Consider the following 16,117-nt stretch of genomic DNA (forward strand, 5'->3'; position numbering starts at 1 on the left):
TTACGAGAACATAAATAATGACAGCTGACACTAGATGACTGTTTACCAAGTGCTAGACACTGTTCTACTCATTTCACTTACATTTTTTTTAATTCAATCTCATAACAACCCAATGAAATAGATGTTATTTTTACCATTCCTACTTGTACAAAGATGAACCAGAGGAAGAAAGATTAGGTAATTTGCTCAAGGTGTTATAGTTAGTAAGAGTGGAGGTAAGATTCATACACACATTCTCTAACTCTACAGCCCCCATTATTTTTTAGAAAGAGAAGAAATAAAGACCTCACTTATTGAAAGGTTAATATAAAGTCCCAGAAGAATAGTCAGGTAGAAATTTCCAGTAACTATTAAAAAGTTAAACTTTAGAAGGGATATAAGACATTTCAAATTATTTCTGAGATAGCCTAGGAGAGAGAACAAGTGAAGTGATATATTGCAATTCTTGAAGAATTTCAGATAAAGAAAGAATCCTGGAGGTAGAACCCTTGCAGAAAATTTTCCATTTAGGATATGAGAAGAAAGAGGAAAAGAAATAATTCAATAGCTTTTCCTTTAGATATGAAGATCATGGGGAGATGGGAATTTATTTTTAGATCTGTCTTGAGAGATGTATAATCCCTAGAGTGACAGGAAAAGTTGAGTAAAATATTGAGTCCCTGAGGAACTAAAGACATATCATGGTTTAAGGTGTAAATACAATCCACTTCTTTCCATTTTACACAGATTCTATTCCCTGGCGAAGAGACTGAGCAAGCTTCTACCCTGTTTATAACCAACTACATTATATCTTTACATTCACATTCATTCATCTGTATCTTAACAAGTGCCGTATGTGATAATAATAAAAACTGTTTATTTTTCTCTGGAGCTTGAGAGGTCTCAAAGTCATATTCGGAAATTATGATTTACAGTTCAGAAAGAATTCCAGGGAATATATGAAATTAAGTCTATTGCTACATCCTCTTAGAATCAAAGTAAGGAAAGCCTCAGAGCCTGAAATTGCCCTTCCTGGACCACAGGGGTAAATAACAGTGACAAGGATGCACTGTGCTTTTCTGGCCTAAGGATGGTGAGTCTCTAAATTCCATTTATATGAATGTTCATTTTGTTGAGAGATGGAATTCCAGAAGTCTAAGATCTGACACTTTCTTTCCCATTTTGTGCAACTCTGCGACTCAAGTGAAACTGGAGGGAGAATCTGTTCGAGGAGAGGGCAGGGAATGTTCAGAGACAGTAAGGGGCTCAGAGGGTGCAGTTTCTCATTCACTAAATTCCCTCCCATTGGATGTGATTCCCATTCTTCTGCATTGGTGACTTTTACTCTGTGACATGGGGCAGTAACTTAATCTCTCCTAGATTTTGGTCCCTTCATTTTGGATTAAACACAATCTTCTTGGTTCTCACTCCACCAAGTCCAATCTGCATTAGGCCAGCACCGGGTTCTTGGGGTTGCTGCCTCCAATTTTACCGGTGAGGAGAGGGTTCAAGTGAATGAAGAAATATTGAGATCTTTTCCTCTTCTTCCTCGATTTTTTCAGCAGTCATATTTGCATATAGCAGCACTGACCTACCTAGGTTAATGATGCTCTTTGCTATATTTAGCCTATAAAGGCTCTAATAAGGCAAAATTAGTGTCACTCAGTATTGTGATAATGGTAACAACAGACTTTATGGGTCCTGATTAGGGTAGTATCAGATATTCCTAACATTATAACCCCTTTTCTAGGACAAGATATTGTGGAAAGAGATGGGTTTTCCTCTTATGTAACCCTTTCTTCCTGTGCTCACAGATCCCTTTGGAGAAGAATGACTCTTGGAAATGCCTCCTTTGTGACTGAATTCATTCTGTTGGGATTAACAGACCACCCAGGTCTCCAACTTCCCCTGTTCTTCTTGTTTCTAATAATGTATATGGTCACTGTGTTAGGAAATATGGGTTTGATAACTCTAATTGGGCTCAATTCACACGTACACACTCCCATGTACTTTTTTCTGTTTAATTTGTCTTTAATAGACCTCTGTTATTACACCCAAAATGCTGATTAACTTCATATCAAAGAATATCATCTCGTACATAGAGTGTATGACTCAGCTTTACTTTTTCTGTTTTTTTGCTATTTCTGAATGCCTTGTGCTGACATCAATGGCTTATGATCGCTATGTGGCCATCTGTAAACCACTTTTGTATAACATTGCCATGTCCCCTAAAGTGTGTTCCAGCCTTATGCTTGGCTCATACTTGATGGCATTTTCTGGTGCCATGGCCCACATGGGATGCATGCTGAGACTGACCTTTTGTGGTGCAAACACCATCAACCATTATTTGTGCGACGTCTTCCCTCTGCTCCAGCTCTCCTGCACGAGCACCTACATCAATGAGCTGGTAAATTTTGCTGTGTCGAGCACCTATGCTGTTGTGCCCAGTCTCACCATTTTTGTATCTTATGGTTTCATCCTCTCCAGCATCCTCCACATCAGCTCTATGGGGGGCAGGTCCAAAGCCTTCAGCACATGCAGTTCCCACATAATTGCTGTTTCTCTCTTCTTTGGATCAGGTGCATTTATGTATCTCAAACCATCTTCAGCTGGGTCTATGGATGAAGGAAAAATCTCCTCTGTCATTTATACCAATGTGGTTCCTACAGTGAACCCTTTAATCTACAGTTTGAGGAATAAAGATGTCAAAATTGCTCTGAGAAAAACCCTGAATAGAAGAAAGCTTTGATCAGCACCAGTGTCTCTGCACATGTTGTTATAAAATTCATAGATTCTGTTTATTACAATATTCTAGTTGGGAGCCTTCTTATCATATATTTTTGTTATCATGGTGGGGGAAATTATTTGAGTCTTCTCTTAATTTGTTTCCAAATTTTTAATAATAGATCTTCCTTCCTCACCATTTCACAACTTCTCCTCTTCACTGTTTTTCCTGTTTTAGAATAACATTAAAGTAAATTTACCTCTAGCTTTCCAATGTCATTACAGAGATTGTTTTCCTCTCCTGGGAAAAGATAAACGGTTCTGCAAATGATCAAGTAAAGTAACATTAGGGTGCTATTGTGCCATTGGGGGATTTCTATCCACCACTTATAATGTGCTATTGGAATCAGGAGTCAGACGCTCTGTTTCTGCTCCTGTCTTTACATCCTCCACTGGCCAGGGATATGTCTCCTTTAAATGCCATTGTTTCACAGATATGGAAGGTTCCATAAATTCTATAACATATCATCCACTTTCTGGCTGTAAACATGATGCGTTAAGCTTCTTTTGTCAGAGATTTCATATTTACTCTTGTAAATTTGAAACCGGCACATAATAGATTGGCAATATATATTTATTGCATAGACACGGTACTAAAGCTCAGAGAAGTTAATGATCAAAGTCATATAGCTTCTTAGTGTAAAACCTGAATAAACTGTTAGGCTCCTGATTTCCAGTCTACTACTCTTTCAAGTATACTTTCATCTACTTCATCATATTATTTTTATTTCAGTAATCATAAAGTATAAGAAAATTGTCCTATTTTGAATGTTGACTATGCTTTGTTGGATTTTTATATGATTGTCTCTCAGGTAGTAGTTTTAGTTTTTTGATTTAGGAGAATATTTTGATTGTTCTTTTTCTTGTAAAAGAAAAGTCCAGTTGGGCTAAGATAGTTAAGAGATTCTTACCTCAAATAGGGAGCTGATATTTTTCTGAAATATAATAGTAATAATAAAAAAGACTTTAGAATGTTTGTAAGTGTTTGTAATTCAGAGAACAGGGCATGGGAGAGGAAGGAGCCCAGCAACAGATCATTAGGCCAGGACTCAAAAAACTCATCACCAGCAAACAAGAAGTCCCCTGTAAAGAAAGGACTGGGACGTTTAAAACTGCATTTCATTCTGAATTTATATCCTGTTCTTTAGATACTGTAGTTACCCTTCAGTGTCTGTAATGCTTTGATAAAACTTATAATGCACAATGACAATACATTAATGGTGTTTTGGGGAATGAAGGCCAAAATTGGTGGCCATATTTGGAGAGAACCAGGAAGAGAGAGGACAACAATTTCAGGAGGCAAAATAATGTATGATAATCAAAACTCAAGTTAGGGTGAAGGAATTTAAAAATTAAAATGGTGGGAAAAAGAAAGCCCTTACTATGACCCTCATCTCTATTCTAGAAGGCCTTTAAAATATTACAGAAATCACAGAGTTTCTCTGGGTAGGATAAAAGCTTAACTTATTTGATATTAAAAAAGTTAAACCCATAGGGTTGGAGGACCTGGAAACAACTAAATCTTCCGTATGCAACTTCCTTTTAGATTTTAAGATAGAAACACCTCAAAATGGAGCTCTGAGAACAACGACGACTTGAAAGGAACATTTGATGAACAAACCTAAGTGTGACTGTTTCTTTTCTGCAATTGGATGTTGGATTATTTTTTCTTTTGACAAAGATAAAAAGATAACTACTCTAAAACTCCTTAATCCTTAATCAAGTGATAATTTAAATATTTCTAAGATAACTTTCATAATATCTACTATTTTATTGGTTTTCTAATCCCCTCATCATTTAGTAATTGTGAAATTTAACATAACTGGTTTGCTGGACTTTGTATTTTTTAGAGGTTTGGCATTGCTAAATTTTTGACTTATGGTTTTAAAAGACCACTCATATCATATCCCTTGAGCTCAATATCAACATGCATTGTCACTTAAAAAGTTATATATATAAAATAGTTGATCTTGGTTGGAGATCTTGGTTTTTTCTTTTGTTTTTCTTTTACTTACTGTCTGTTTTGATAAAATTGTTTTCCTTATTGAAAAAAAGTGTATGTCAGTAAGTACATAATATCTGTGCTATTTGAGAATCGTGGTAGACATTGCAGAGGTGCATTCATTCTGTTATATATTTTATCACAATTTGAGATGACCAAAAGTGTGTGTTAAATCTGTTCACTCATCTTGCACACACGCAAGCATTTTGTATGTATAGTACCTAGCCATTTTGTCATATTGGGCCATATTTCACAAACATAAATAAGTCATGGTAATAGAAAGATGTAAATGTAGATTTTCATAATGCAACAGAATAGAGCTACATACTACATATTGATAGATTCTAAAATCAGTCTTACGCAGTTAAAATTACTTCTTAAAATTTATTTTATTGAATTAATGTCCATGTTGGGGACAGATGCAGGATTTTTCCCTAAGTATAGCATACTCATTTTTTCTCTCAAGCATTGGGACATTTCACTGTATTATCAGCTGAGCATTGGATGAAGTAGTTGGTTTACCTGCAGGGCTTTGTTGTACACAATATGCCCCTTTAAACAGTAAAATCACACTCAAGTATGGGGCAGTTTTACATTCTGAGACAGAGACTCTCATGCTCCTCAGTGAGTGGGAGGGCTGGGAGAACCACCTGGGCTGTTTCAAGTCCGTCTCTGACATAAAGTTAAATTAAACCACTTTATTTTAATATAGAGATTAATATAACATCTATATTGTATTATGACTGTTATAATTGCTATTACGTGTTTACTGTTTTTTGCAATGTCACATCTGTCACTGTATGTATGCCCCAGGGAAGTAATGTGAGAAACAAGGAGAGAGAATCTTAGTTCTCATTTAATAGATGATGAAATGGATGCTCAGACATGTTCGTGGTTTGTTCCAAATCACAAATTTTAAGTGATAAGGGTAAGATTAGTACTTGGGTGTTTTGATTCTAAATCTATCAGGGTATTGTTATTATTTTTAAACAAAATTTACCCTACTTTTAAATATCAGTGACACATGAGCAATTGTTTTAGTGAGTAAAATTCCTCAGAACAAAAAAGTAAACGCTAAAATAAGCAAAGGGTCAAGAAAGTATCTTTCACATTTCATATATGATAGCTCTATTATCTAATTTAGAATGAGTTAATATGTCCTTATTTTATACTGGCCTAAACAATAAATGGAAATACACAAGGGTAGACTACAGTAATCATTTCCACATTCTCTTCATCCTTCTGCTGGCTGGATGCAGATGACCATGAGGCCCTACTTAAGTGATGAAGCTCTAAAAAAAAGCCAGGCAGTGATTGCAACAGAGTCAAGATGGAGAATGGAAGAATAAATCCAGTAGGGACACATAGAAGGCTCTGGGGAGCTGGTAATATTCTATTTTAGATCTGCATGGTTGTTATAAGCTGTTCATTTTATATAATGGCTGAAGTATATTTTGTAGTCTTTTATATGTATTTATGCTGAATTTCACAATAAATTAAGATACAAACCATTGCTTATTCCTCCACTTAAATTAAATATTAAACTCGTCCATAAGCAAAGACTTGAGAATAAAAGCCCAAGTGTACAGTCTTTCTAGTACAAAATTGTTCACACAGAAGAAACCAGCAGAGGTGGAGTAATCTATGGAGTAATTCAGACCAAACCCATCAAGGGCAGAAACAATCCCTTTATCACACTCAGTGAAGAATTTCCTCAAGTGTCTCTGGGAGGAGTAACGTTAATGCCCGATCCCGTTGTATAGATTTGTAGTAGGTTATATGTTATTATGTTTAGATGATTGTAAAGAGGGTACAGTTCTCATTCCACATTATATAATTTGGTTTTCTTCATCCTTTCTATTTTCTTCACCAAGTCTATTTTTGAAGAACTTTTTGAGGCACTATTTTTGATATCTGTGATGAAAAGAATTTGAAATTTGAAATATGGAAATATTTAGGCATATAGAAAAGACTGTGCTTCAATCATCAGAGGAATTATAAAACAATGATTGAATCAGAACCAGGTATCACAATTGTAATTCCAGTTGCAATAAGCAACTTTGTGTTGAGTCCCAGCATATTGGGTTAGAGCATATATATCTCACCTTTCTGGATAAGCGTTGTTCCTGGAAATCAGGATAGACTTTAGTGTTAAGATGGAAGGCTGGCTCAGTTAAGTAAAGTGGAGAGTGAATAAGTAGTTGACTCTTGGTCTTTGTGTGTATAGATTCATAATGCAATTACTGTGGGATTTATCTTTCTCTAACTAGGTCACAGTAATGGAAAGTTGCCACGATTTGGGAATTTTTCAGCCTTTTTTCCTTGGATAAGCTTTCTAGTCTTTTCTTACTCTTTTTTTACTACGAGGGTTTCCATAATGTGTGTATCGAGCCACTTGCGAGTGTCCAATAAGTCCCTTAAGCTTTCTCCACGATTTTTCATTCCTTTTTTTGTATTGCCTCTCCTACTGAGTAATTTTCAGTAATCTTTTTTCAAATTCAATGATCCTTTACTTTGTTTGATCTGGTTTGCTGTTGAAGCCCTCCAGTACATTTTTTAGTTCAGTTGTTGTATTCTTATCGCCATGGTCTCTGTTTAGTATTTTTAAGTTTTCTGTCTCTTTGTTGACATTTTCACCCTGGATCTTGTATTGTTCTCTGACTACAGTGGGCATCAATATGATAGTTATTTTGAAGTCTCTGTCAGGTAAATAACTTATTTCCATTGCATTAGGGTCACTTTGTCGAGATTTATCTCGTTCGTTTTTGGAAAATATTTGGACATGTCTTCGTTTTCATGGACTCTGCATTGGTGTCTGCACATAAGACAAAGCAGCCACCTGTCCTTGTCTTCATGGACTGTCCTTGTGCTGGATCAGGCCCACACCAATAAGTCTGGCTAGAGACTCTGGAGTACTCTCAACCTTGTGTTCATCCAACCCACTTTCTTTGCTCTTAGTGGCCCCCTCGGCGTCGAGAGTGTGCCAGGTCCCATCAGTACTCTAAAACAAGTAAGACTGAAACCAATTCCTCAGGCAACCCCCATATAAACTGGGTCATTCATGCATGCTGCTCGTTTCTCCTTCACTAGGGAAAAGTTGGCAGATAGGAGTTTCAATTGCTAACTCTGTCTGAGCCAGGTAGAGGGACTATGATAACCCTCTAACATGATGATATGATGATATGACTATGGTAACAGCCCAAACCACCATCTTGGTTCTTTCTCACCCTGGGCTGCTGAAGTATGCTATGTCCTGTGTCTCTCAGCTTTCTCAGACAGGCTGTGCAGAAGCCAGTCTTCTAGAGAGCCCTCAAAAGTGTTGGGTCACTGCCTGCATAGGAAACCTCTTTCCCTCCCCAGGGAGAATCTAAGAAGGGGGGGATTTTTGTCCCACTGACAAGGTGCCATACAAGGATAGGGATAAAGAGAAGAGGATATCTTGAGTTTCTCTAACAGTTTCAATATGACTGGTTCATGCTAGATCTGGGTACAGGACCCTCTTAACAAGTATCTGGATTTCTTACAAAAGGAATCTTTACATCAATCATTTGTGAATGAGTGTGCTCATGAGGGTATGAAGGTCTAGGGCTTCCTCTTGTACCATTTTACCGAATGGGAAATGAGAGTTTAGTTTTGGCTCTCTTTTGAGGGGTGTACAATCCCTACAGTGAAGGGAAAACTTGAGAATAAATTTGGGTCCCTAAGGAACTAAAGAAAGATTATAGTCTTGCATGTAATCACAGTTCCTTAGTACTCTATTACAACTAGAAACTGATCCTTGGGGAATAGACTGAGAAAGCTTCTGCCCTGTTTATAACTGAATGCAGGGCTGGCCCCGTGGCTTAGTGGTTAAGTGCGGGTGTTCCACTACTGGTGGCCCGGGTCCGGATCCGGGCGCACACCCACGCACCGCTTCTCTGGCCATGCTGAGGCGGCGTCCCACATACAGCAACTAGAAGGATGTGCAACTATGACATACAACTACTTACTGGGGCTTTGGGGAAAAAAAAAGGAGGAGGATTGGCAATAGATGTTAGCTCAGAGCCGGTCTTCCTCAGCAAGAAGAGGAGGATTAGCATGGATGTTAGCTCAGGGCTGATCTTCCTCACAAAAAAAATTAAAAAATAAAATAAAAAAACAACAACAAAAAAAACAAACAAAAAACCGAGAAAGGATGGCGATTTGGGGAAGGTGGAGGGGACTGACCTGGTGGAGAGCTGGGATCTCACCCCTTTAAAAAAAAAATTAATGTAAATATTATTTAAAATATATATGTATATTTTTTTTTGAGGAGGACTAGCCCTGAGCTAACATCCAATGTCAATGCTCCCCTTTTTTCTTGAAGAAGACTGGCCCTGGGCTAACATCCGTGCCAATCCTCGTCTACTTTATATGGGACGCCACCACAGCATGGCCTACCAAGCGGTGCATCAGTGTGTGCCTGGGATCCGAACCTGGGAACCCCAGTCTGCCACAGCAGAGCATGCGCACCTAACCACTGCACCACCGGCCCAGCCCCTAAAATAATTACAAAATATTTTTTAATTGTTTAATTAAAATATTTTACTGCCACTAAAAATTTGCTTAACATGGTAAAAGAAATTTGAGTATTCTCTCATAATTTATTTCCAATCTTTGTAGAATAGGTCTTCTTTTTTTCCTCACCATTTCCACAATATCCTCTCCATCTTTTTTCCTGTTTACCAATAACATTAAATAAGAAATATATCCTGTGTTTTTTTATTATCATTTAAAAAAAATTTTGGTTTATTGCAGTAACATTGGTTTATAACATTGTATAAATTTCAGGTGTACGTCATTATACCTATATTTATGCATAGATTACATCATGTTCACCACCCAAATACTAATTACCATCTATCACAACACACGTGCCGAATTATCCCTTTCCCGCTCTTCCCTCCTCCCCTTCACCTCTGGTAACCACAAATCCAATCTCTGTCTCTATGTGTCTGTTTGTTATTGTTATTATCTACTACTTAATGAGTGAGATCAACCGGTATTTGACCTTCTCCCTCTGACTTATTTCACTTTGCATGATACTCTCAAGGTTCATCCCTGTTGTTACAAATGGCCGGATTTCATCTTTTCTTATGGCTGAGTAGTATTCCATTGTGTATATATACACCACATCTTCCTTATCCATTCGTCCCTTTATTGGCACTTGGGTCGCTTCCAAGTCTTGGCTATTGTGAATAATGCTGCAATGAACACACGGGTGCATGTATCTTTAGGCATTGGTGTTTTCAAGTTCTTTGGATAAATAGCCAGCAGTGGAATAGCTGGATCATATGGTAGTCTTATCCTTAATTTTTTGAGGAATCTCCATACTGTTTTCCGTAGTGGCTGCACCAGTTTGCACTCCCACCATCAGTGAATGAGAGTTCCCTTCTCTCCACATCCTCTCCAACACTTGTTGTTTCCTGTCTTGTTAATTACAGCCATTCTGACAGGTATGAGGTGATATCTTACTGTAGTTTTGATTTGCATTTCTCTGCATGTCTCTTTGATAGTTAATGATGTTGAACATCTTTTCATGTGCCTGTTGTCCCTCTGTATATCGTCCTTGGAGAAATAAATGTTCAGGCCTTTTGCCCATTTTTTAATTGGGTTGTTAGTTTTTTTATTGTTGAGATGAGTCAGTTCTTTATACATTTTGGAGATTAACCCCTTATCAGATGTATGGTTTGCAAATATCTTCTCCCAATTGTTAGGTTGTCTTTTCGTTTTGTTGATGGTTTCCTTTGCCGTGCAGAAGCTTTTTAGTTTGATGTAGTCCCATTTGTTTATTTTTTTCTATCATTTCTCTTGCCCGGTCAGACATTGTACTTGAAAATATGTTGCTAAGACCGATGTCAAAGAGCGTACTGCCTATGTTTTTTTCTAGATGTTTCATAGTTTCAGGTCTTACATTCAAGTCTTTAATCCATTTGGAGTTAATTTTTGTGTATGTTGTAAGGTAAGGGTCTACTTTCATTTTTTTGCATGTGGCTGTACAGTAGTCCCAACACCATTTGTTGAAGAGACTTTCTTTTCTCCATTATATGTTCCTGGCTCCTTTGTCGAAGATTACCTGCCCATAGATGTGTGGGTTTATTTCTGGGCTTTTGATTCTATTCCATTGATCTGTGTGTCTGTTTTTGTGCCAGTACTATGCTGTTTTGGTTACTACAGCTTTGTAGTATACTTTGAAATCAGGGAGTGTGATACCTCCAGCTTTGTTCTTTTTTCTCGGATTCCTTTAGCTACTCTGGGTCTTTTGTTGTTCCATATAAATTTTAGGATTATTTGTTCGATTTCTGTGAAAAATTTTGTTGGAACTTTGATAGGGATTGCATTGAATCTATAGATTGCTTTAGGAAGTGTAGACATCTTAACTATGTTAATTCTTCCAATCCAAGAGCACGGAATATCTTTCCATTTCTTTGTGTCTTCTTCAACTTCTTTCAGCAATGTTTTATAGTTTTTGGTGTACAGATCTTTCACCTCTTTTGTTAAGTTTATTCCTAGGTATTATATTCTTTTTGTTGCAGCTGTAAATGGGATCGTAGTCTTAATTTCTCTTTCTGCTACTTCATTGTTAGTGTATAGAAATGCAACTGGTTTTTGTATGTTGATTTTGTATCCTGCAACCTTACTGTATTTTTTTATTACTTCTAAAAGTTTTCTGGTGGATTCTTTAGGGTTTTCTATATATAAAATCATGTCATCTGCAAATAGTGACAGTTTCCCTTCTTCCTTCCCTGTTTCGAGCCCTTTTATTTCTTTTGTTTTCCTGATTGTTCTGCTAGGACTTCCAATACTATGTTAAATAGGAGTGGTGACAGTGGGCATCCTTGTCTGGTTCCTGTTCTTAGAGGGATAGCTTTCAGTTTTTCACCATTGAGGATGGTATTAGCTGTGGGGTTGTCATATGTGGCCTTTATTATGTTGAGGTACTTTCCTTCTATACCCATTTTATTCAGAGTTTTTCTCATAAATGGATGCTGTATCTTCTCAAATGCTTTCTCTGCATCCATTGAGACGATCATGTGATTTTTATTCTTCATTTTATTAATGTGGTGTATCACGTTGATTGATTTGCGAAAGTTAAACCATCCCTGCATACCTGGAATAAATCCCACTTGATCATGGTGTATAATCTTTTTAATGTATTGTTGTATGCGATTTGCTAGTATCTTGTTGAGGATTTTTGCATCGATGTTCATCAGTGATATTGGTCTATAATTTTCTTTTTTTGTGTTGTCCTTGTCTGGTTTTGGTATCAGGGTAATGTCGGCTTCGTAGAATGAGTTAGGGAGCTTACCACTTCCTCAATGTTTTGGAAGAGTTTGAGACGGATATGTATTAAGTCTTCTTTGAATGTTTTGTAGAATTCACCAGAGAAGCAGTCTGGTCCTGTACTTTTATTTTTAGGGAGGTTTTTGATTTACTGTTTCGATCTCCTTACTGGTGATTGGTCTATTGAAATTCTCTACTTCTTCTTGATCCAGTTTTGGAAGGTTTGTATGATTCTAAGAATTTGTCCATTTCTTCCAGATTGTCAAATTGGTTGGCATATAGCTTTTCAAAGTATTCTCTTATAATCTTTTGTATTTCTGAGGTGTCTGTTGTAATTTCTCCTCTTTCATATCTGATTTTACTTATTTGTCCCTTCTCTCTTTTTTTCTTGGTGAGTCTAGCCATAGGTTTGTTAATTTTGTTTATCTTTTCAAAGAACCAGCTCTTGGTTTTATTAATTTTTTCTACTGTTTTTTTAGTCTCTATTTCATTTATTTCTGCTCTGATTTTTATTATTTCCTTTCTTCTACTGATTTTGGGCTTTATTTGTTCTTCTTTTTCCAGTTCCTTTAGGTGCATTGTTAGTTTGTTTATTTGAGATTTTTCTTGTTTGTTGAGATAGGCCTGTATTGCTATAAACTTCCCGCTTAGAACTGCTTTTACTGTATCCCATAAATTCTGGCATGTCCTATTTTCATTTTCCTTTGTCTCCAGGTATTTTTTGATTTCTTCTTTGATTTCTTCATGGACCCAGTCATTGTTCAGTAGCATTTTGTTTAATCTCCATGTATTTGTGGCTTTTCTGATTTTCTTCCTATCGTTGATTTCTAGTTTCATACCATTGTGCTCAGAAAAGATGCTTGGTATTATTTCAATCTTCCTAAATGTATGGAGACTTGTTTTGTGGCCTAACATGTGATCAATCCTGGAGAATGTTCCACGTGCATTTGAAAAGAACGTGTATTCTTCGGTTTTTGGATGGAATGCTCTGTATATATCTACTAGGTCCATCTGTTCTCGTGTGTCGTTTAAGGCCAATGTTTCCTTATTGATCTTCTATTTGGATGATCTATCCGTTGCTGTAAGTGGAGTGTTAAAGTCCCCTACTATTATTGCGTTACTGTCTATTTCTCTTTTTACGTCTGTTAATAATTGCTTTATATATTTAGGTGCACCTACATTGGGTGCGTAGATATTTACAAGTGTTATATCCTCTTGTTGCATTGTTCCCTTGATCATTATGTAATGCCCTTCTTTGCTTCTTTTACAGTTTTTGTTTTAAAGTCTATTCTGTCTGATATGAGTACTGCTACCCCAGCTTTCTTTTCATTGCCATTTGCGTGGAGTATCTTTTCCATCCCTTCACTTTCAGTTTGTGAGTGTCTTTAGATCTGAAGTGTGTCTCTTGTATGCAGCATATATATGGGTCTTGTTATTTTATCCAATCAGCCACCCTATGTCTTTTAATTGGAGCATTTAATCCATTGACGTTTAAAGTAGCTGTCGATAAGTATGTACTTACAGCCATTTTTTAACTTTTGTTTTTTCTCAATGTTTTAGTAGTCTTTCTCTGTTCCTTTCTCCTTCTATACAGAATTGATGGTCTCTGTCGGAAAGCTCTACTCTTTAACTCCCTTCCTCCCTCATTTTATGTTTTTGATATCATATCTAACCTCTTTTTTGTGCATTTGTATCCATTACCTTCTTATCAGGGAAATAGATAATTTTTCCGATTGGTGGTCTTCTTTTTTCCCCCTTAAATCAGTCCCTTTAACATGTCTTGTAGCCCTGGTTTCATGGTGACGAACTCCTTTAATTTTTGCTTGTCTGGGAAATTTTTGATCTCTCCTTCCATTTTGAATGGTAATCTTGCTGGGTAGAGTATTCTTTGTGGTAAGTTTTTTCCTTTTAGCACTTTAAATATACCATGCCACTCTCTTCTAGCCTGTAAGGTTTCTGCTCAGAAGCCAGCTGATAGCCTTATGTGGTTTCCTTTGTATGCACTTGTCTTTCTCTTGCGGCTTTTAGGATTCTCTCTTTATCTTTAATTCTGGACATTTTGATTATGATGTGTCTTGGTGTGGGCCTCTTTGGGTTTATCTTTTTTGGGACTCTCTGTGCTTCCTGTGCCTGGATGTCTGTTTCCTTCCATAGCTTAGGGAAGTTTTCATCTATTATTTCTTGAAATAGATTCTCTGCCCCTTTGTCTCGCTCTTCTCCTTCTGGGACACCTATAACACGGATGTTAGTGCGCTTGATGTTGTCCCAGAGGTCCCTTAGACTGTCCTCACTCTTTTTAATTCTTTTCTCTTTTACCTGTTCAGCTTGAGTAATTTCTTCTAGTCTTTCGTACAGCCTGCAGATCCGTTTTTCTGTATTCTGTACTCTGCTTTTGTGTCCCTCTAGTGAATTTTTCATTTCCAGTATTGTATTCTTCATTACTGATTGGTTCTTTTTTACATCTTCCTTTTCTTTGTTGACATTCTCACTGAGTTCATCTATTCTTCTCCCCAGATCAGTGAGCATCCTTAACACTCTTTGTTTGAACTCTCTGTCAGGTAGGTTGCTCATTTCTGTTTCACTTAGTTCCTTTTCTGGGGTTTTGTCCTGTTCCCTTACTTGGAATGTATTCCTTTGCCTCCTCATTTTGCCTCTTTCCCTGTGCTTGTGTCTACGTATTAGGTAGGTCAGCTACGTCTCCTGCTCTTGGATAGGTGACCTTATGTAAGTGATGCCTTAGGAGGCTTCCAATGCTTCCCTCAGTTCTCAATGTTCCAGTGGTGACCCCATGTGGGCTACATGTGTCCTTCTGTTGTGGCCTGTAGCTCTCCCTGTAGGCGCCCAGGGAGGCTGAGTTATGCTCCTGGCCAGCTGTTGTAATGCTCAGCTGCTTGTAGTTGTTGTGGGCCCTTCAGTCTCCTTATCAGGTGTGGGGAGCCCCAGCACAGTTGGCTGCAAGTTCTAATACCACATTTGTGTTGCAGTATTTCTTTAAGTGAGTAGGCCCCCAGTGTGGCAGGTTGTTAGGCTTTCTGAGGATTGCAGCTGGGTGGGGCTGGCCTCAGGCACAGGAGCACTCAATTGTTTCAGGCTTTGGAAGACGGGGAAAACCCCATATGTGTGTCTTTGAGAAGCACAAGTCTTCTGCAGCTGACAAGCCCTGTTGCCCACAGGTCCACACACACAGTCAACACATTCCTGCCCTGTGTGCGCGCCCCGACCTCCTGAAGTAGACCCAGTCTCTCCATGGCAGGAGCCCCACACACTCCACCACCGCCCCACACTCTCCACCCGCTCCTTGTGCACACCCTGCCCGCTCAAGTCAGCTCACTTGCCAGGCTGCAGAGAATCCAGTCACCAATCTATGCAGGCCCACAAGTTGCCTGAGGGCTTGTTGTTGGGTGGAGCCAGTCTCTAGGGTGGGCTGCCTGCCCTGGTTGAGCTGGATTAAATCAGTGCTCTAGTGGGTGGGGTAGACCTGGTCTAGCAGGCCCCAGGGAGAACTCCAATGGAGTCTGTGTCAGCATGCCCACACCAGGACACAACAATGGCCTCCGCCAATGTGCCAGTCCCTGGAGAGGTCTCACCTCTCACAGAGATGCACTCAGGGCCTATCAGGTGATTCTCTTTTCACCAAAACACTGTGCACATTTCCTTCTGGTGATTTTAGGTTGCTTTCTGAAATGGGTGAATTTGCGCATGGGCCTTTTAAGAGCCGGTTTTAATTTCTTTGTGAACCAGCTTTTCTGGGGGTACCCCCCAATATTTTAGTAGCAGGGAAAGTCAGATATTATGCCACTCGTCTCGATTGTGCTGAGTCCACAAAATGCCCCCACCGGGTGCCGCTCCCTGGCTCAGGGACCTGCTCCTCCAAGGAGGTCTTCGGCCCTTGGGGCTGCTCCTTGGCAGCCGTGAGGCACTGCGGCTTGTGAAGGTGGCGTTTTTTCTCTCCAGAAGGGAGTTTCTGTCTCTTGCACCTCAGTTACGATTGTCCTTTATTGCAGGAGTTCCTCTTATCCAGCTTTCAGTTCTGTCTCAGGGGTAATTTTT

The 16,117-nt window shown here is 38.4% G+C and overlaps 1 pseudogene; it reads left to right on the top strand.

Annotated features, from left to right (window-relative positions):
- The first annotated feature begins 1,809 nt into the window (after window positions 1-1,809).
- Window positions 1,810-2,728, top strand: LOC131408318 (olfactory receptor 8B3-like; annotated as a pseudogene).
- Window positions 2,729-16,117: the final 13,389 nt, after the last annotated feature.

Source organism: Diceros bicornis, chromosome 7, assembly GCF_020826845.1.
Source record: "Diceros bicornis minor isolate mBicDic1 chromosome 7, mDicBic1.mat.cur, whole genome shotgun sequence".
Lineage (NCBI taxonomy): Eukaryota > Metazoa > Chordata > Mammalia > Perissodactyla > Rhinocerotidae > Diceros > Diceros bicornis.